The 22368-nt window shown below is 45.1% G+C and overlaps 1 pseudogene; it reads left to right on the forward strand.

The window, feature by feature from the left end:
• The first annotated feature begins 1601 nt into the window (after positions 1–1601).
• On the forward strand, positions 1602–20837 carry LOC120677952 (annotated as a pseudogene).
• The last annotated feature ends 1531 nt before the right edge of the window (positions 20838–22368 follow it).

Raw genomic sequence — 22368 nt, forward strand, 5'->3', positions numbered from 1 at the left:
GTATCAACTTACCTCCTAGAGCTCCCAACTCAAAGAAAATCAAATTTAAAACCTTCCCTTCTCTTTTCCCTTTTCTTGAATTTTCGGGCAGCACATCCCTTGAGCAGGCAATGAGTTCTCAGGTGGAGAAAGAAGAAGGTGCCCAGATTTTTATAGGTATTTTTAGGGACGGGTGATGGCGGCCATCACCCGCCCCTAAAAATACATTTTTAAGGGCGGATCAAAATCTACAATAACCCCATTTATTTTGTTGGAACAGGTTACTTTTTGATCCACCCTAAAAAATGAGGCGTTGCTACAGATCATTTTTGTAGTAGTGTGTGAAACCCTAGCTTATTGGAGATGCTGCTCAGAGCTCATTGGAGATGGCACTTCATAGGTGACACATTTTACCAATCCGCATCTCCAATGACCCCTCGTAGGTGACACATTTTGCCATCCACGTCTCCAACGAGAGGGTCATTGGAGACGCGGGTTGGCAACCAGCGGCTCCTATGATGAATTAAAAAAAATATAGGTGACAAAAATATACAAAAAAATAGGCCATACATACATCATAGTGCCTCCTTTGATTACACATACATACATCTGTTCATACATCCGTGCTCATAAATACATCACAGTGCCACCTCTAACCTGCTACCTTATTTTCAGCAGTTCCTAATGCCACTGATCTGAATTAGTAAGTAAGCCGAATCTAATGGCATTCTACAAGAACTAAACCTTTAGTTTTCACTTTGAGCCATATTGGTGAATACTACTTACTGGATCATCTAATAGTTTGATCTAGAAGTCCAGAAGCCAAGATATGTCCCATAATCATCCCTAGCTGAAACACAGAAAAGGGAGTAGCGTGCACAAAATTTACTGCATATATGCTTTTGGCAAGTCCAGGTAGTAATATGCTACAGCCTGATTTGCAAGATATAAAAGGTCAAGTTAACAGCATAAATAGTCTTTCAGGCTGTAGTACACTTATGCATGTCGTGCATAGTTCATAAGCTTTAATACTTGTAAGCTTGTAGTATACTTATGCATGTTGTCTACTTCGTGCATAGTTCATAAGCTTTAATACTTGTAAGCTTGTATAAAAAAACAGCAACCTTTTGATGTTCAGTTATAACTAAACACAGAAACTAGAGAGAACTAGTATGAAAAACAAAATACCTGCTGGAATACTTGGTTAAGTTGCAGCATCCCTTGCTGACATAGTATGCCAGGCCTGTAGATGATACCTGTGGGAGAGTATAATAAGCAAAAAACTAATATATACCAATTGTGAAAGCTAATTCAGAGAAAAAAAAGTCCTAAAAGCCATCCAAACTACATAGGCAAAAGCTATGAAGAGACAATAATAGCTTTGATACAAAAGGGAGAAATGGCACTCAAATTTTCTTATTCTAAACTTCTAAACTGAACCGAAAATAATGCTTTCGATGAGGGAAACAACTAGTTCTTCCAAGTTTACGACTACTGGTGCTCAAGCCACTAACCCAAAGCCCAAGCCTATTATGGCGGCAATGAAAATGAAGGAGCAACAGGAAGCAGAGGTAGAGCTGAAGTGCCGAAAAGCACCAGACATCCCATCACTGCCACCTATTATGGCGGAGGTCTCCCCGGTGGGAGGGCTGGGTTGTGAGGGTGCTGGTCGGGTCAGTCAATTGTCCTAGCTTGAAGCGGCTGTATAAGCCTTGTAGCAAGCTCACGGAGGGGAAGTGCCCACTCTATGGCATCGGGTTCAACTTCATGGATGCGTGCTACTACGACACCTTTGCCACTGTCGGCGGCAATAATCGTGTAAGCAGCTGGCTGCCTCTTTTCTTGTCCCCCTTCACATGCCCCAACTTCCTGCTTATTTGCTGTGCTTCTTGAATTTGTGGTTCTGGATGATAAATTGCAAGGAAAAACTAGGATTTTTGTTGTTATATATTTTTTGAAATAGAGCCTGTTTGTTCTCAGATTCAATCAAAAGCTGGGACCTTCGATTGAATTTTAGGAATTTGAGGTCCGTAAACACTACCCACAATGCACTACTGGAAACAGCTCAGTTGCTGTGTGGCCAAGGCTTTGGCATGAGCACTATATCGAGCATACGGCGAAGAGGTGGTTTGCCGTATGCTGCCGAGGAAACCACACAGGAAAAAAAACATACGGCAAATAGGTTCTTTGCCGTCTGTAGTACAAGAAAGCAGACGGCAGACGGCAAATACCTGACACATGGCAAAATGCAAATCTGAGGAACTATGTTTTGTGGAACAATGGTAGATTCTGCTTTCGTTTGATGAGAATCTGCAACTTTTCATAGAACCAGATATGAGCAATACCATATTAATGCAAATGATATTTTTATGCCCCTTCTCATGAATCAATGATACTTTCAGCTCTTTGTGTTCAGAAGTCGCTTATCATACCAATTGATCTTTGCAGGTGACAACTTACCGCTGCCTCGAGAATGGTAGTTTTGCTCTTCTACAAGCAAGTCTGAGGATGTGCTTTCTCTAATGCTACCTGATGGTCTGATGGTCTTCTCAGAAAGGTGAGTCATTCTACACTCTAAGCTGGGCTTGCGATCATGTCGATAGTGCACCACCACTGCTAGTAGTAGGAGGATGCAGTGGGATCATTCGGGTCATTAATTGTGCTACCGAGAAGATTGCTAAGGTCAAGTACCCGACTTGTCTATATTTCGGTTGCTAAATCGAATGAAGCTTGGTTTGCTCAAAACAATACTTCAGTTACTTGATACATACAAGTTCATCTGTGTTATCCATTCTAGAAGGCAACTTGAATAGTTTGATTAAGGAGCGGTCTGTTGCTAAAGTCATTTGAATTTGGTTTGATTAAGGAATGGTCTGTTGCTCAAAACAAAAATTCAGTTACTTACTTGATACATACAAGTTCATCTGTGTTATCTATTCTACAAGGCGACTTGAATTTAGTTTGATTAAGGAACGGTCTGTTGCTAAAGTCATTTCAATTTGGTTTGATTAAGGAATGGTCTGTTGCTATTTACTAGTATCAATCAATAGCAAATTTGGATGGAAGCCTATGGAGAACCTTAGGTACCGGTTGGTAACACCAAACGGTGCCTAAGGCCCATAGGTACCGGGTGGTGTTACCACCCAGTACCTTTACATTAATACCGGGTGGTAACACCACACTGTACCTATGGATAGCCTTAGGTACCGGTTGTATTACTAACTTGTACCTTAGGCTCATCCATAGGTTACTTTAAAAGGAAAATATCTCTCTCAATTATAAGTGATGTGTACGTGAGATGGCAAAGGAGCTACGCATGAGGCAAGAGGTCGTGGGTTCGAATCCCGGCCACCGCATGCACGTGTGCGTGCCTCTTCCAAGGTTTAATATATATTCTTTTGGCCAAAACTACTTGGGTACCGGGTAGAATCTTCACCCGGTACCTAAGAGAGTTTTAGTCACCGGTTCCTATACCCGGTGCCGAAGATCGAGGCCAAAGGTCCCAGTTTCGAGGTACCGGTTCAAAAACCGGTAGCTAAGGTCCTTACTAATAATGGGTACCTAAGATCTTTTTCTAGTAGTGTAGTAAGAACATGCACAATCTATTTTGATTTATACATTTGGCTAGATACCAGGTACACCAGTAAAATATTATACTAAATTATGAATCGTGACATTAATTGGTGTATAATTATTTCCATCTACAATATTATCGAGAGCTTAGTTGGCCATGGTGGTTCAATAAATGAGATAAGAACTCAAGCATTAAAGCCTTCGCTAATCATATCTGCCAGCAAGGTAAGCAAATATCCTGATATTAGACTGTACGTACATGCTTTATTTTTTGTTTTGACACTGTTTCAATGATTGTATATATAGGATGAATATGTTAGGCTCTGGAATGTCCGCACTGGCATATGTATCTTGGACTTCGCAGGAGCAGGAGGCCATCGTAATGACGTGTTTGTTGTAAATGGTGCCCACCTCCTATGACATGTGGTTTTAGAGCATTACTCGCATAAAGTGCACTGAAGATGTCACATCACTACAATGTAAACAACATAAACAACATAAACAGTTTGTAGGGTAGGTAAAAAATTATTTTTAAGGACAGATGTCACACCTGTCTCTGATTTCTGCAGTTAGAAACAGCTGTTTGCAGGGACCAATATATTACCCATCCTACGTGCCCCTACAGATCGAATAAATTTTTTTTAAAAAAACTGGCAGCAGCTCCTCCGAGCCGCTGCCCTTCCCGTGCCGGCGCAGGTGCTGGCGCAGTCCCGTGTCGTGCCCGCCGTGCCGCCTGCGCGCCGAGCTGCCGCCGTCGGGCCCGCGCGCCGAGCCACGGGCTGGGGTTCCGTGTCGTGGACGTGCTGGGGCCGAGCCGCCCCAGCTCCGCGATGCCGTTGGGCCCGCGCTGCTGCAAGCCCGCGTGCCGAGCCGCCGCGCTGCCCGGCGCCCGCCGCGCACCCACGGCTGCGCACGGAGCTGCCACGCCCGCCGCGTCGCCGCCATGAAGCAGCCATGAAGGCGACGGCCCTTCCATCTGCCTGACGCCGGTGCCGTTTCTGGAACTCGACGAGATCTAGTTCTGCATCCAGGCCTCCGATGCTGCCAACAGGGCGCAAGTAATGAATCTGAGTATCAATCACGGCCATGGACAGTGACGTTGGAATGGAGTGTCACTCACTGACGCTGACCTGTTCTGGACATTATGAGGTTGGCGTCGTCGTAGTTCACTGGTCACACGAAGTAGCCGCGCCCGCCACGCAGCCGCGGCCCCTCGCCGCCGTCGGGCCCACTCCGTGCCGCCGCTCGCTCTCGCGCCGAGCTGCCACGGAGTACAACGCCTCCATGGAGTGGATCGATGAGGAGACAGTGAAGGACAAAGATCCGGTGCAGTCGCTATAGAGACTACAACTTTAGCAGTCGCAGGATCCGGAGCGTCCCAAACCAATCGAAGGGGTACAACACACGGGAAAGCGCCAGCACTTTGGAGGGAAAAAAAGGCGCGACGGCACTGGCTGGAGGGAAAGCGCTAGCAATTGGCGCCATTTTCTTCTTTGCCGCAGGGAAGGGCGGCAACCGTGCGAGCGGCCGGCGCGCCAGGGAATCTCCTCTCCCGCGTGCTCCTTCATCTGTTGCTGGAGTTGCGCAGCCACCCCGCGCTCCTGTCCAATTTCTTGCAGCTGAGGCTGGTGGCTCCATTGATGACGCCCAGCAGCAGCTCGAGGAATTGCCGATGAGGTTTGTGCTCTAGATTACTAATTTTCGTGTAGGAAGGAAGTACTACCGTAAATGAGCAAAATGATTGATTGCATTACCCATTACCCGCGATTGCAGAATTGCTGCAACTTCTTTTTGGATTCCATGGCCTGGTATGACATTTAATAGTTTGGATGAAGCCTTGGACTTCTAGGTGACATATGGTGGTCGGATGTGTTTTGATGTTTGAAAGTCTTCACAAACACTGAGTAATATGATGGATTGGTGACATCAAGTAGGTTTGTTTGTTCAAATCAGGGTTCTCATGCCGAAGATAAAAGGTTTTGTGTTGTCAAACGTAATCGAGCTCATACAAGAACAGGCTGCTTAGTTCGCATGGGCATTACTTTGGAAAGAGAAAATAAGATATACAAAGTGCATGATTTATTTATTAGCATAATCATATTCTTCCAACTGCACAAACTAGTCATCTGACGCCATCACAGAGAAACATTTCTAAGTATCAAGCTATTGATATTGAACTGGCTGATGATTCTGGTATTGCACCTAAAGCAGCTCATGAGTTTCTTGGTCGATATGTTGGTGGATCAGCTAACCTCGAGTACACCCATCATGATCATAAGAATTATTTGCGCACTAAACGCCACAAAGAGATGTTGTATGGTGAGGCTGGAAGTTTGCTAAAATATTTTTCAAGATAAAGTCGTGGAGAATGCCTCTTTTCAGTATGCAATGCAAATGGATTGTGAAGAAAAGATAGCCAATATATTTTGGGCTGATTCAAAGATGATTGTGGACTATGCTCATTTTGGTGATGTCATCACATTTGACACTACTTTTGGAACCAATAAAGAATATAGACCATTTGGTATGTTTGTTGGTTTCAACCAGTTCAGGGAGACTATGGTTTTTGGTACAGTTTTGATGTATGATGAGACATTTGAGTCATTCTAGTGGTTGTTCAATGCATTTTTGTGAACACAATCAAAAGCAATCGCAAACAATTTACACTGATCATGATATTGCTATGAGAAAGGCAGTGGCTGAAGTCTTCAATAGTGCATGGCATGGTTTGTGTACTTGACATATATCACAAAATGTAGTAAAGCACCTGAGTTCTCAGAATGAAGAAGAGCCTGAGGACGTGGAAGAGTCAAGTATCTTATCATATTTCAGTTCTTGCATGTATCAGTATGAACAAAAGGTAGATTTTGAAGAAGCATTTGATGCTATGAGACTAAAAGTTAGTAAATCAACTTGGCTAGACAACATTTACATGTTGAAACATAAGTGGGCTGAGTGCTACATGCTGAATATTTTTTCAATTGGAATGCGAAGTACGCAACTAAGTGAGAGTATGAATGATGCGCTGAAAGGCCACTTGAAATCAAATCCTGACATCATTAGGTTCCTAAAGGGCATGGAGCATGTTTTCAAGACAAGAGAGAGAAGGAGGTACAATCTGAATTCGAATCTAGAAAGAAACAACCAAGGATTGGGATTATGGCACCTATGTTACTACAAGCAAGCGTGATTTATACACCTGCAATATTTGAAGTCTTATACACCAGCAATATTTGAAATCTTCCAGGGTGAATATGAAAAGCACCTGGCCGCCTACACAATCAGTTCAAATGGAGCTAATGAGTTTGCCATTGCAATTGGAGCTCATGGAGGGAAATCAACAATTGAAGAAGAGCGCAGAGTTATTGTCAAACCGGCTGATCAGATTGTCTCATATAGTTGTTGACTCTTTGAGAGGATTGGCATATTGTGTAGACATGCACTAAAAGGTCTTGATTTGATGAACATTAAGCTACTTCCTGAAAGATATATTTTGAAACGATGGACTCGATATGCAAAGTCAGGGATTGTCCAAGATATGCGTGGGAAGGGTATAGTGGAAAATCCAATGTTAGATGCTGCACTACGGTACAAAAATATTTGCAAAACGTTCATTTCATTGGCTTCATGAGCTGCTGATTTCGAAGACTGCTACTTGCTTGTGGAAGATGCACTTCATAGCATCAGTAAGCAGGTGAATGAAAAAAAATCAAAGGAACTCCTACCATTGATGCTGAAAAGTCTAGTGTTCAAGAAATATTCAGCTTGCCGGAACAATATATGAAAAGTAGTGTTCAAGAAATATTTAGCTTGCCGGAACAATATATGCATGCTGCTGGTCTAAAGAAGAAAGAAAGGCAAAAGGGTGGATCAATAAGAAAGAAAAATTGGGTTGACAAACTTACTAAGAAAAAGAAGAAAACCCCAAACAACAAGAAAAACTCAAACAAGAATAAAAGAGCAAGCCTGCACAACATGAAGAATATGAAAGTCCTGTACCAGAATCGCAAGAATATGAATCAATTCGTAGTTTTACCCAATTTCTAATGGTATGCTGACAGTTCTCTTTTCCCATAAAAATAGCATTCCAATATTGAATCTGACCATGCTATTTTCTTCTCTATGTTTCTCTGTATTTTTTTTCAGAGTTCAAATGTTGCTCAATATGTCAACAACCCTCACTCCTTGGAAGGGATAGATGGCTGGCATTTTTAGCAGCACTTTAATGTAAGTGTAGGTCAACTATACATGTTCAATTGTCTTGACAAGTCATGATCTGTAATTCTTTTTTGTTAGCAGGCCATGTACTGAAGCCATGGCTGCTAGTGGATGATGCAAATTTTAGAGTTCTTATATGCAAAAGGATCCCAGTTTAGCATATGCTCTTTTGTGTTAAGCATATGGTCTTTTGTGACTGTAAACCTGGGTGATGCAAGCTTTTGTATATGAATAGAAATAGAGAACCTTGGTATATACAAGAGATCTCAGCTTAGTATATGCTCTTTTGGAAATGTAAATTGCAGGGCATTAAACTCTCAATTTCTAGTGAAATGCATGCCTTCTCCTCTCTGTTTTGTTGTTGTTTTTGCTTACTGACTAATAGCAAAAGTTGGGATGAAAGGTGGAAAATAATGGGTCTGATCCTAGCCATAGAAAGCTCATGGAATGGTTGAGATGTGTCACACCCTGAAATTTTTGGATTTCAGGATGTGATTAAAATTAAAAATAAATCAACAATTTTCTTATAATTTTAAAATTTTCCCCAACATTTATTTTCTTTACAGGGAATTTAAGTATAAGAATATATATAATTGGTTGTTTTTCTAAATTAAATGAGGTTGTTTGGTTTGTTTTGCATTCATGCCGCAATGCATTATTTTATTGCTTGTTGTTCAACTCGAGTTTAAATTCTCTTAAATTTAAATTTGAATTGAACTCGTTTGATCTAATTCCCAAAAAAAAATACAAAACCTTTCACCCTCTCCTTTCTCTTTCCAGCCCGGCCCAAAACCTCTCTCTCCCTTCCCCTTCCTTTCTTTTTCTTCTCCACGCCGGCCCAACTCGCTCTGCCAGCCCATTCCTCACGCGCGGCCCGCTCCGCCTCCCCCTTCCTCTCTCTGCCGCCGACAAGCGGGCCCCGCCTGTTGGGGTCGTCTCCCTCGCGTAGGCGACGCGGACTCAAGGAGTCCGGCCGCCGCACGCCACGCGCCATCCGAGCCTTGCGTGGCCCGCACGCCGAGGCTACCCGCTCGCCCCTATTTAGCGCCGCAGGACCCGTCTTGGACCCCCCCGACCCGCAGCCGCTTCGTGCAAAACCCTAGCCGCGCGCGCCGCCATTGGAGCCCGAAAACTCAGTGCCGCCGCCGATCCACCGTTCCGCCGCTCCTCCTCGACAAGTTCACTGCCCCGGAGTTTTACGAGGTTGCAAGGGAGCTCTCGGACCCCTTTTTCCCCTCCCTCTCGCTCTCCTCCGACCACGCGAGCTCGCTGGAGCCGTGCGCCGCCGCTCGCGGCCGCGAGACCCGCTCCGGCCACCGCAGCCGTGCGCGAACCCCGTCATCGAGTTCGCCGTGCCGCGTTCTTGCTCCTAGACCCAAAGCAGAGCCAAATCGAGCCCCAAAGCGCCGAATCGGCTACTCCGGTGACTCACTGCCGCGCGCCGCCGACCGCCAACACCCAGCACCGCTCACCTCGCCCAGAGCCGGCCCGAGCCATGCGCTGAGCCGCTAGCCGCCCGTCTAAGTGAGGAGCCGCAGCCGAGCCGGTAGCCGCGCGCCGAGCCAGCCTCCCTGCCTCTCTGCTGTCGGATGGCGATCCGACGGACCCGATGCGTCCAGATCGGGTCAATACCGGTCAACCCAAGCCGGCCCCCTCTGTTTTGCAGAAAAACCCCCAAGTTTCTAGGAAATCAACCCACCGTCCATGCTAGTTCAAAAAGATTTACAAAACAGCCCTTTATTTTATGTTTTGACCCCTGGTTTTTTCTAAAATAGAACCCGCCATCCCTGAGCTGCTGTTTTACACGCTAGCCCCTGAGTTTAGGGTTCAATTACATTTTAGACCTCGATTTCTTCACGCAGAGCCCCTGTTCTTCCCAAAACTCTTACAATTAAGCCCCTAGAACCATGTTTTGGCTATAACTTCTCTGTTTTAGCTTCGTTTTCATCAATTCTTGCGCTCACGTGATCCTTGTGACGTGTGCAATAGTTTTATCACCTTGTTATCCTTTGTGAGCACACTTTAATGTGCCTCGCAAATCCTTTTTGCTAGCCTTTCACGTTTATAGTTAATCACGACCAAATCCCTAACCCACCATTTATCCCGTAGTTTCCACGTCCTAGCTCCGTTTTCTACGTTTCTTGCGCTCTCGTAACCATAGCAGTGAGCCCTATCCTTTAGTATGTTCTTTTAAAGTTTTTCTTTTGTTTTGGTGTATTGTTCTTAGTTGTATCTTTTTGTTGCTTTGTATGTTTGCTCGATGATTGCTTCGAGTAGAAGAATCGCTGTTTGAAGATTGAAGAATCAAGTTCTCCAAGTGAGCAAGAGCTGAAGGGCAGTAAGAGTAGCTTTTCATTGGAGAAAGGCAAGTGACCCTAACCATCTTTCTGTCTATGCTTATTTACAAGAGTATTATGATGATTTAATTGGAACATGGAGAACAACCCAAGAAAACCGTACAACCACAATACTACATGGCTCTGGTCTTGGCTGATTAATTAGAGACTCTAGCTTGTGACAGTCTTACCGAAAGGGCAAGAGGGGATGCATCGATGGGGTATAGCTCGGTCCTCTTGGGGCAATTGGTATTGTTTAATGGTCCTTTGGAAGGTACCACCTCATTAGGATAGTGTTATGACCACTTTAGCTTGAAACCTTAGCGGATTGTCACGGGTTAGGGAATCTTTGTAAAGGCCTCGTAGCGTCCCTATACAATCACACCTCGGAAGTTTGGTATTGTGCCTGATCAGCACATATGCGTGGTTGGGTTCAAAGTACTTCTGAACTTTTACGTGAATTGTAGTGAAAGTGTACAACCTCTATAGAGTGTAAAACTGATATATCAGCTGTGCTCACGGTCATGAGCGGCTTGGACCCTCACATGATTAATAAACTTAAAGATGGATTTAAATCATTTTCTGGTTATTTCTTGTGGCCTTACTGAGTACCAACCATAAGTGTACTCACCCTTGTTTACTGCTGCTCAGAAGGAGAAAGTTGTGGTGAAGTCTTTTGAAGATGTTGCTGAGTTCTAAGCGTACGTAACGCCCAGTCGGTTGCCGTGAAGTTGGAAGCCTTCGTTTCTAGGATAAGCTGTATAACTCTGATAGTCTTTATTTGTTTTAGTTCTCTTTTTCGTGATACTGTTACTGATTATTCACTTATAATGTCTCTATATGTATGAAACTTGATCCTGGCATACATATAGTTATGCATTCGGTTTTGTCCTTAAAACCGGGTGTGACAAGATGCAGGGACTGTTTATTTTGCAGTAGCAGTAACAACTGCACTGGATCCAGGCCCGACAGTGAAAGGCAAGAAGAAGAAGAGCTCATGAGAGAGCTGTGGTCTGAGGATAAGGATAAGGAACGGATGGATGGAAGAGGACGAGATAGGATAAGAAGGTGATGGGTAAGTGCACTATGGAACCCATGTGAAATGGCGCCATCTCCGAAGATATTTTAGAGGTGCTGCTTTCAAATTCTGTAGGGGCGGGTGACACCATCACCTGCTCCAAAAAATGGTCTTCATTTGTAGGGGCGGGTGAGGGCGTCACCCGCCCCCTACATTTTTAGGGGCGGGTCAAATACTACAACGACCTTGCTCTATTTGTAGCAACGGGTTACTTTTGATCCATCTCTGAAAAAATTGAGGCGTTGCTACAAATTAATTTTGTAGCAGTGTATATGAGCTTATGGTTCCACCATATGTTATTGACCTGTTCAAATTTAGTTCATCGCATTAGACATAAAGGTACTGATCAAAATATATTATTTCGCTAAAGGACTTCCACCCTAGTGATTTCACTTGCTTTGCAAGTTGTGGCATGTATAATACGGTAAAAATCTGATCAATTAAAGGTAAGAAAACTACTTCAAATATATACCTGTTTACATTTCCACCCTGCATATAACTGATTGAGTTTGCCAATGCTGTCATAGAATTTTTGGAATATGTTGAGAAATCATATTCATGGACTAACCTTCCATCAAAGTTTTCAACAAAGTATGTCCAACTTCCGGTATGCTAAACATGTATAATCATCTTGGGTCCATCCAATTTCAAACTAATATTGGTGTTTAGTCTACATGTCATGTTAACTAACCTGTTTCTTTCCTTTCAGGTCTTGAATGTTGTTGTACACTTTGACTATGTTGATTGTATGAGATGGCTTGGTGACTTCATCCTGTCAAAGGCGAAATTTCTTATTCACTGAAATAGATATAAATTATAATAGTACAGTCCACATTCAATTGTGGGTTCAACACTGCATCGAGATCCTGGCTGTATGTACTGTCCATTTTGTTTAATTCTGTATTGCAACTTCTATATAGTGAGAGATGGGATCTGATCTGTGCTAATTTTGATTCTCAGAGTGTTGAGCACGAAATTGTGCTTTGGGAACCAAAAATAAAAGAGAAGAGTCCAGGGGATTGGTGATAAACTTCAACCATTCTGTAATCGTGTAACTTTCATCATATAATAGTAATATGTACAGTTCTAAATTAGTTCCGGTGATCTTTCAAATTTGTTAGCACAACTGCCCATCATTATTCCTCTAAAGCAATATATTTTTCTCTTTCGTCATATTGGGAAGCATCGATATTCTTCAGAAGTACCCTGTGCCAAAGTGTGACAACTGGTTTATCAAACTCTCATGTGATTTTCACTTCGATCAGATGGCAATAGGTAATAACATCTATTATGGGAATGTATGTTGACATAAATATTTTCTAAATTCTATATTCCACAAGTTGTTGCAGATGTTTCTGAACGGGAAGATGTTTATATGTCAACAAGAAAACTCATAATCCCACATATGCCATCATTTTGTCTATGGCACATAGGTCCCTCGACAGTCACTGAGAGTGACATATAAGGAATTTAGGATTTAACTAGTAGCATGTGAGGGATTTTTCCATGTATATATGACTGTTTTTTCATAGAAAAAATTGTTTTGGTCTAATACTTATTTTGTGAAAGATAAGATTATATAGGTTTCATGTGATTTAGAGATACAGATACGTTTGTTATCAGATTCTTTTTTGTATAAAGAGTAAGAGTTCTTATAATCATATATATCCACTGCTTCAAGCAGGCAACTGTGAAGGTGCAATTTATTTGTGGGAAGTACAGTCCAGCCCTCTAGTCCTATCTGCACAGTAATTTTTACTGCAAGACTGTCAGTTATTCTTGTCCTCCACTTGTACTGGTGTTGTGTATCACCAAATCAACTGTTCCTGCATGCAAACACTTACTCATTTTCAGGCTATATAATGAGCAATGCAAATCTCTGATAAGGCAGACTGCGGTGTCCTTTGATGGAAGGTACAACAATCTAACGCTTCTCTTGCTGTATAGCCAGTTCTAGAAAGTGTCCATTTCACAATATACATAATGTTCTTGCACAATTTCTTTTGTTTCACCATATATTGATAAATTGTGACATTATTTCGGTTGTCTAGCAAAATCCTTGGACTCTGTGAGGATGGAACTATCTAGCGATGGGACGAAGTGGATCAACCAAGCGTCAATGAAAAGAAGCAAGTGGAACCATGCCGCCGCCACCGAAGCAGGGAGTGATGGTTAAGCTCAATGTGGGGGTTTGGTTTAATCTGCACTGTTCTGAATTTGGAATTGTTGGTTAACTGGATGATGCATGTTAGGATGTTCGTTCTGTTATGTTATCCTTCGTACTGTTATTTCAGCTGTGAATAAGATAAATGTGATGGTTGTTCAAATTTAGGAAACCATTTCATCTTTTTGCCCTGCATTTAGCATAGCATCCAGCCAAGCCTGCCTGGCTCAGTTATACCCAAACCTGTTGCTGGTTTTCACGGCGATACCCAAATGAAAGCAAAAACTCAAGAAAATGTGGTGAACACCAGCCTAAAGTAAACTTTTCTATTAGTTTTGGTATTAGAAAACTCCAGGTATGCCTTTTTATATCATGCCCCCAATTGCCTTACTTGATTTTGATGTATAGTTGAACCTCCGCTTACCCGGTCATTTGGAAGATCCAGAGGTATCTCTCTCTCCCCCTCTCTCTCACGCGTACGCGCGCACACACATTAATTTCATGATATATCCTTTTGAGCATAGTAATTGAAACATGCATGTTATATTGACCTATATATATTGTGTATAAGTTAACTATGTTTAATATACTAGTTGAAATCATGTTTACTATGATGTACATAAAAAAATTGCACATGAAGAATATGTAGGTAAAAGAAGTGGGAGTTAATTCAGTTCTAGAGACGTGCCATATTGTTTTAACATCAAAGGATGAACAAGTATGGAATGAATGTACCTAAGAGCAAGTCCAAGAGCCTAGTTTTAATCCTATCTAAGTTTAGAGTTTTAGAAGATCTGTAAAAAATAGAGAGTTTTCAACCACTCGGGGAGCGTTTTGCTAAACGCATGGCTGCATGGTACAGGATATGGACTGTGTGAGACTGAGGACGTACGTGATTAAGGCTGTCGCACAGGCAGTTCCTACTTATATTATGAGCGTGTTGCAGCTAACATCAGGGCTGTGTGAGGAACTTGAGAAGGGCATAAGAAATTTCTGGTGGGGAGCAGAGAAGGGCCTACGCAAGACACATTGGATTTCATGGGATGAGTTTACAAGATCGAAAGACAGGGGGATTAGGTTTCGGAGATCTGCAGATCTTCAACCAAGCTTTGCTGGCTAGACAGGCGTGGAGATTGCTGGCCTTCCCTGACAGCTTATGTGCACAGCTTTTCAAAGCTCGGTATTTTCCAAATCGTAATATGTCGGATGATACTGCATTCCCTTCCCAAGTATCGCCAACATGGAAGGCAATCATGCATGGGCTGGAGCAACTGAAGCAGGGGATAATTTGGCGTGTGGGATCAGGAAAACAGATAAAAATATGGAGGCATGCGTGGATCCCAAAACCCCATTCAGGCCATGCAGGAGTATTAGGCCATGTCGACTGAAATGGGTTCACCAGCTCATCGATGAGGAGTCCAGACGCTGGAAGGAGGATGTCTTGAGGAGGTTCTTGTACTAGTTTGATGTGGAACAGATTCTAAAGATGCAAATTCCCTAGCATGAGGCTGAGGACGTACGTGATAGCTTGGTATTATGAAAATCTGGTGTTTTATCGGTCCGTAGTTGTAAGGAACATAGCCCTATTAGGCTATTGTTTGTGATTTTGGTGATTGTGTGGCAATATAATCAATGGGACTAACAAGTTTGTGAGATCACATTTGTAGGATTTTTAGGTCCTATGGATGAAATCAAATGTGTCCAATTCGCCGTAGAGATGTGTCCAATTCACCATCGCGACGCCAAACTATAGTGAAAAAGCAGAGTATGTTTGAGGTGTCCAAATGACCGTAGCGACGATTTGGACAAAGTTAGTAAAAATAAGTAGCACCAGTTTAATCGATGACCCGGCACCGGTGTAGGACCCCCTTTTCGGGAATCCACTGTGCTTACCGTATCAATCCCTAGATCAGTAGCTGATACGCACAGATAACAGAAGTGGTACAGAAGCCTTTCATCGCTTACAAAATATGGAACAAAGCCTCACACATAGGGTTCTTTACACAATGGCTCGCAGGCCGCAAACCCTAACACAATAGAAGCGCTACACACAGCACCCAACACCGCAGGCATCAGTTTGGGTGTAGGTGAAACCCTATCTACTCGTCCTCTTGTGCGACGATGTCGTCTTCTACTTCTTCTGCTGAAAGGCATGGCGATAGGTGGGGTGAGTACATAGAGTACTCAGCAAGTCCCATCTTTTAAGCAAAAGTTTATTTAGATGCACAGGGTAAGGCAAGGGAAGGCTTGGGTTGATTTTGCGGAAAAGCTGCTTTCGATGCATGCATGAAGTTTTTCTTTAAGGAAGGGAAGGTACTAAAGAGTATATCTCTTTATATAGATTTTGGCCCTGGGGGAGAAACTTCTATCCTGCCAGTTCCGATGCCCTAAGGCACGCTGCCACACTTGGCATTCTCACATAGCTTTACGCGTTCCCTCGGTATCCGAGTTTCGGGGATTCTTTACCACACAGCACACACTCACAACCATTCGAACATTCTAATCACTGTGGCTTCACCATAGCATGCTTGAGACCGCAGGCACGGCTATCCGGATAGATTAAACCTCTGCAGAGTGTGTACACTTTACCCACATGATGTGCTTGAGTTACATCAAGCACAACTCAATCTCGCAAACACATAGGACATATAGCCCACAATCACCACGGATCAACCAGGGGTCCAAATTAGCACACAGCTAATCAAGGATATCTCATTTAGTTAACGATATGGTACTCCACACAGGTCCCATGCCGGGGCCAGACTTTGGTACGCCACACAATTCCCAGGTCCGCTCCTGGTGTCCGTTGCACCCTTCCTCCAGGTGAATTGCGGCTTTAAGCCTATGGGTCCGTGACCAAGTCCGTCCTAGGTCGGACATGTGGTTGCACGAAACAGATGCTAGGTGACGACCACAACGACAATCCTTATATGCTAGGGCAGACTCTCCGTAGAATATGCACAATGTAGGTGCATAGCCATGTCTTTCCCAGCTTAAAACAATTTTAAAACATTTGCAGACTCACCCGGGGAAAGAGTTGTTTTTGAAAGTTTTGCAGTGGTGAAGCACCTAGCCTACGCATTTGTAAAAGACTGATCAACCTATGGTTGTCAAGGGATCAGGGTGCTCAAAGATCAAGGAGTGGCTTAATCACAAATTTAGGGTAAACCCTAACCAGAAGAAAAACATTCTAAAAGACACTTCATGCATACAAAACAAGTTTAATTAAAACGTTGATCATATTTTATATTTGCGAAAACTGTGTCCAACATGATCAAGGAGGGGGGCGATAGGACTTGCCTTCAAACTCTTCGACTGGATCTTCCTCGTAGTCCGGATCCTCGAGGTAGTCGTCGAATGCGTCGTTGTTCGATTCTACGCGCGAACGTCGGAACGTTACTAACACGATCAAACAAACAAGCATGCAACTTTTGGAAACATGGATTTGTATGATTTTGGTATGGTGGCATAGATCTTGATTTTAGAAAGATTTAGAAACAAGAATCACTGGATTTGGATGAAAAATGAGGAAGTTATGGCTTTGGGAAGTTTTAAAACCTAGAAATTGTGAAACCGGGGAATATTCCCGAGAATATTCTCGGTCTAGGGGTCTGACTGCAAAAACCAGGGACCTAAATGCGATAAAACTAAACTTCCAGGGGTCGGGCTGCAAAAACTCAGTCCTTGGACGGCGGGTTCTATATTTTAAAACCTCGGGGTTTAAACCATAAAGTTAAGGGCCTATTTCTAATTATTTCTGAACTGGGCTGGATTGCGGGTTGATTTCCAAAAGTCCAGGGGCTCTTTAGCAAAACTACCCGGGTGAAACGGTATCTTCTAATCTGGGCCGTTGGATCTTGATCTAACGGTGCGGGGCGAAGGGGTAAGTTATTTCTAATCTGGACCGCCGATCTCGGATCGGACGGCCCAGAGCGCGTCCAGCGCGCGGGGCGGCGGCGACGCTCACCGGAGCTCCCTACTTCGTGGCGGTGCGCGCCGGACCTCGCCGGAGCTCACTGATATCGGTGCTCCGGAGCTCACTGATATCGGTCCATTTGGCTTGGGCTCGGGTCGGGGAGGATCAGCGTGGCACGGGTAATCCACCTAGGGCATGGGCGAGGCACGGCTGGGCTCAGAGTGGCGTAGTAATGTGCAGTGGCGGCTCTGTGCGGCGGAGCTCGCTGGTGCGGGCCGTTCGGGGCGCTACCGAGCCGGTACGCGGGTGCTAAAGGGTTGGGGAGCCTCTGTGGGTCGCACGTGAGCTAACACGGGGCTTGGTTGGGGCTGCGAGGCTCTGCAGCTAGCTCGCCACGGCAAGCCGCGGCGGCACGGCACAGCAAGGTAGGGGCATGGCAAAGCTCACCTGAGCACGGGATTGAGCGGAGTAGGGTCAGCTCGAGCGAATTGCTCGGCGGGGCGGAGGTGGCCGGAGTGCGGGAGGTCGGTTGCGCGGGTGCTGGGGCTCGGTGGAGGGGAATGTGGCGCTTGGGTCGTGGCGAAAAGGAGCGCAGCAGCGCGCGGGCTCCATTTATAGCCGATGGAGGTCGGTTCGGGCGGGAGACGGAGCTCGAGAAGCTTCCTGCGTCAATGGCGGTGGCGGGGGGGGGGGGGGCGAGCGCGTGCAGAGGGGAAGAGAGGGGTGAGCGGGCCGAGGAGGTAGGGGCCGGGGTGGACGGGGTAGGGGTCGCGCGGGTCGGGGCCGGGGCCAGCTCGCTCCGTCGGACGCGTGGCGGGGCGAGGTCTAGGGGCCGGCGTCGGGAGGAAGAAGAAGAGGGGGAGGAGGAAGAACGGCGCGGCTGGGCCGGTGCGGGAGGCGGAGCTGGGCCGGCACGACGCGGCCCAGGCGGGATAAGGAGGAGAGGAAAAAGAAAAAGAAAGAGCGGGTTGGGCTGGGCCGCAGGGAAGAAAAAGAAAGGGTGGCCCGTTTAGGATTTTCTGGATTTAACAATTTTTCAAAGGGTCTGAATTCAAATCGGTTTGAAATTTTGAAGGTTTTTTTTGGGCACACTCAAGCACACACAAAATTCTATTCAAACCAAAGCAACATGAAAGGCATTCTCAAAATTTTTGAAATGCCGTTTTGAAACGTTTTATTTTTTTAAATAAATCCAAACTACTAAGGGTTCACAAAAATTGTTAAAGGTGTTTTGAAACTTCGAAATTTTATTTCTCAAAAATTTTAGGGCTCCAGATTTTGGGTGTTACAACCGGTCAAACCGATGGTCATCGGATAAACCGACGCACAAGCATCGGTGCATTGGACAGTGCGTATGAAGACCAAGTGAAGAAATCTAAGTGACACCGGTTAAATTGATGGTCTGTCAAGCAGGCGTCGGTGCATTCACTGTACCATTGTCCAGAGAGCATGTCAGGGCACAAAAAAACCAAGTTTTCAGCACCGGTTGAACCGACGGTGCACCAAAGTAAGGCGTCGGTTCAATGACATTAGCGCTGCAGGAAATAAAGGAGAAAAATCTTCAGCACCAGTTGAACCGATGGGCTTCTGAGCAAGGCGTCAATTTAACCGATGACTGCTGAGTCAGCAGAACAGCGTGTTAGAAGTCCAACGGCTACTTCAGAGCTCAGAGTGACCGGTTGAACTGATCAAAGCACCGGTTGAACCGACACCTAGTGGAAAATGGCTACAAACGGCTAGTTCAACTTGGTGGCCTATATATATGTCGTCCCCTAGCTATTTTGAAGTTGCTGAAGTCTAGAGGAACCCCATACACACCAGAAAAATATCTCCAAGTCATCTAAAAGCATATTGTTCAAACACTTAGGTTTAGCAAAAGTTTTGTGAGTAAGTGCTAAGCTAGCTCAAGTTTGAGTGAGAGAGTAAGGTGTTGTACCTTGTGTGCTGTGCTTGAGATCTGCTCAAGCGTGTATCTTGGTGTGCCGGCCATCCTTGGAGTCTTGGTGGCTCGCTGGCAAGTCTACGACCCTCCGGCTTGGTGTGGAGCGGCGTGGATGTCTTTGTGTGGAGGACATGAAGACCCACATCCTTTATGGAGAAGCTCCTTAGTGGAAAGCGGGATCAAGGTGACCGTGGTGACTTTGTGGCAAGCCTTTGTGGCGAGTCAAAGTATCCCCGGAAAAGACTTGATTACCGGGAAGCGATACTCTTAGTGAGTACTTCAACAACGTGGAGTAAGAGTGACTTTGTGCCTAACCGAACTACGGGATAAATCTCGCGTCAAGAGTTTGCTTCCTCTCATCCCTATTTAAGCTTCCGCATTTCTTATTGCAACTTATGAGATTTTACATTCTTAGTATAATATTTTGCTAGGATTGGCTATAGGTTGCAAAAACTCTTTTGGGATGAGTGTTTCACACTAGTTGAACCATAGTTGCACATCTAGATAGCTGCAATAGTTTAATTTTATGTGCAAACTAGTTGGAGCTATAGATTAAGGTTTTAAGTTGTCTAATTCACCCCCTTCTCTCTTAGGCTACGAGCACCCGGTCACTTTCAGTAGTGCACACCGATTGGGAGTAGAGGTCAGGGACTTGGGCAGCGTGACCTCTAGCACTTCTAGTCCGGATGGAGGCCGGCCTGCATGGATGAAACTCTGGAAGCTCCCGGTGCCCCCCACAAAGTACGCATTTTTGTGATATATGTTAATTCACGGTGATATATGTGGCCTGGCCACCAAAGTTAATTAGATGAGGAGGAAAATAGTGCAGGAAGCAGTTTGTGATATATGTGGCCGCGGAAAGGAGACAGAATTCCATGCAGTTGTTACCTGTGGCCATGCTGTCAACTTGAGGCAGGCCATGCAAGAGATTTGGCCCCTGCCGCCGGATGATATGCTGAACTTTTCAGGCCCTGAATGGCTCTTGATGCTTATTGATAGAGTTGATGCAGAGGTTGCATCACGATTCCTTCTAATTCTATGCAGGGCTTGGTTTGCGAGAAACGAACTAGTGCATTCTAATAGATGGCTAACAACGGAGGGATCTGTCTCTTTCCTGACTAGCTATTGGGACACACTGTTCACCGTCCGGCACAGTGGTCCGGAAAATGAGAAAGGTAAGAAATAGGTGGGAGCAGTTCACAAGCCGAAGAAAAAGCAGGTGTGCGAACCTTGGCAGCCTCCGGATATCAGCTGGGTGAAGGTTAATGTTGATGGTGCCTATTCTGAATCCTCGGGTGATGCAGGTATGTATTGGAGTGGTGATTAGAGACCACGCGGGACAGACGGTTCTTATAGGTTGGAAATTCATTGCTTCGGCTAGCTCAGGTGAACAGGTGGAGGCGTTGGCATGCAAGGAAGGCTTGGCCCTGGCTGTGGAATGGGCCCCGCACACGGCCATTCTTGAGTCGAATTGTGCATCTATGGTCACGTCCCTGAAACACCCGCAGCACCAACGGTCGCCTTCCACTTTCATCATCCACGAGGCATTAGCAGAAACCTGTAAGCTGCCCAGTATCCAGTTCCTGCAGATAGGGAGAGAGCAGATTTGGGTTACCCATGAGCTAGCATAGATGGCTAAACGCTCTTCGTCATAGCGCTATTTGGAGAGAGCGAGTACCGGCATGTATCGAGCAGTTCGTTTCTCATGATGTAAACACTCCTGTTAATCCTTAATAAAACTCTCTCTTTCGCAAAGAAATAGAGAGCTTCACAATCAGAGAGTAAACCAACAGACTCTCAGCGATGAGGTCCCTGGATTTTTGAACTAAACACCCTAGAAATAACTTGGGGTTTGCAAAGTAGTACCCAGGCATGGCTGCAGCGGTGGAGGTGAAATTCTGGAGAGGGGAGGGCTTGCCAGCGGTGGGGAAGTAGTGGGGAAGCATGACGGACCACCTGCGATTGATTTAGATAATAAGAGCCGGGGTCGGAGGAGGGTTGTCAATGTATAGGGGCTCAGTGACCTGCTCCGCTTCTGCCTCCAGCTCAGCCCAGAGCTCCTGCCGCCGCCTCTAGCACCGCACAGGAGGACGAGCTGGGCACGCTGGAGGAGGACCTGGCATGCGGGAGGACGAGCTGGGGGCGCGGTAGGAGGACGAAGCACGCGGGACGAAGGGATGGCGAGTGGAGGGGGCGCGTGAACTATGGTTAGCGGAGGGGGCTGGATACAGAGCTAGATAGCAACAATAGGATTTTGGGAAGACAGTTGCATCCGATTTTTCCCCAGTTTTGCTATTTTTAGTTAGTCAACTCGTATTACAGAGGCTTTTGGTGATGCTGTAAGGGCACAATGTATAAGCACGAAGTAGTACTTATGTATCGGTCCTTTGTCATCAGGCTTTTGTGTCTCTTTCTATTACCACAATGTTGAGCTAGGGTGGCCTTTAAGCATGGCCCCACTAGCCTAGAAAGAAAGATCCACCTAACAGTCCCCTTCGTCATCTCTCTCCAATCTCAATCTCCTCTTCATTTTACCCTCTTGGGGGTGTGATATAGACTTGACCAGGCCAAACTCCATGGCCATCGTCGAGGTCTCTCTGAGGCTGGTAGCTTGCCTACTGGCTTCCCCTTTTGAAGTTGTGTTCTCAAAACTTGAGCATGCTAGGTGTCACTAGCGTTGAGCTTGGCAGCGATGGGAGACCAGAGGTGTGGATGGGGAGGCGCTGACGGCTTGGGATTCTTCCAACACCTCATTGCTGGCAAGAAGGTTCCTATAAGGAACATGGTCCCATTAGGCTATAGTTTGTGATTTTGATGATTGTATGACAACATAAATAATGGTACTAACAAGTTTGTATGCTCAAGTTGGTAGGATTTCTAGATCCACGGATGTAGTCCAATCCATATCCAAGATGTCCAATTCACTGTCAAGATATCCAAATTATAGTGAAAAAGCAGAGATAGAATATATTTCCAAATAACAGCTGTGACGAGTTTGACAAAGTCAGCAGGAAGCATGCACTGGTTAAACTGACGGCTAAGGAAATCAATGCGTCGGTGCATTGGACTGAGCTTTGGGTGCACTGGTGCTCTAGAAAAAGGGAGACCGGTTAAACCGACGGCATGAAATTTTAGAGCGTCAGTGCAATGGTCAGTGCAACG

This window comes from Panicum virgatum, chromosome 6N (assembly GCF_016808335.1).
Source record: "Panicum virgatum strain AP13 chromosome 6N, P.virgatum_v5, whole genome shotgun sequence".
In the NCBI taxonomy this organism is placed as follows: domain Eukaryota; kingdom Viridiplantae; phylum Streptophyta; class Magnoliopsida; order Poales; family Poaceae; genus Panicum; species Panicum virgatum.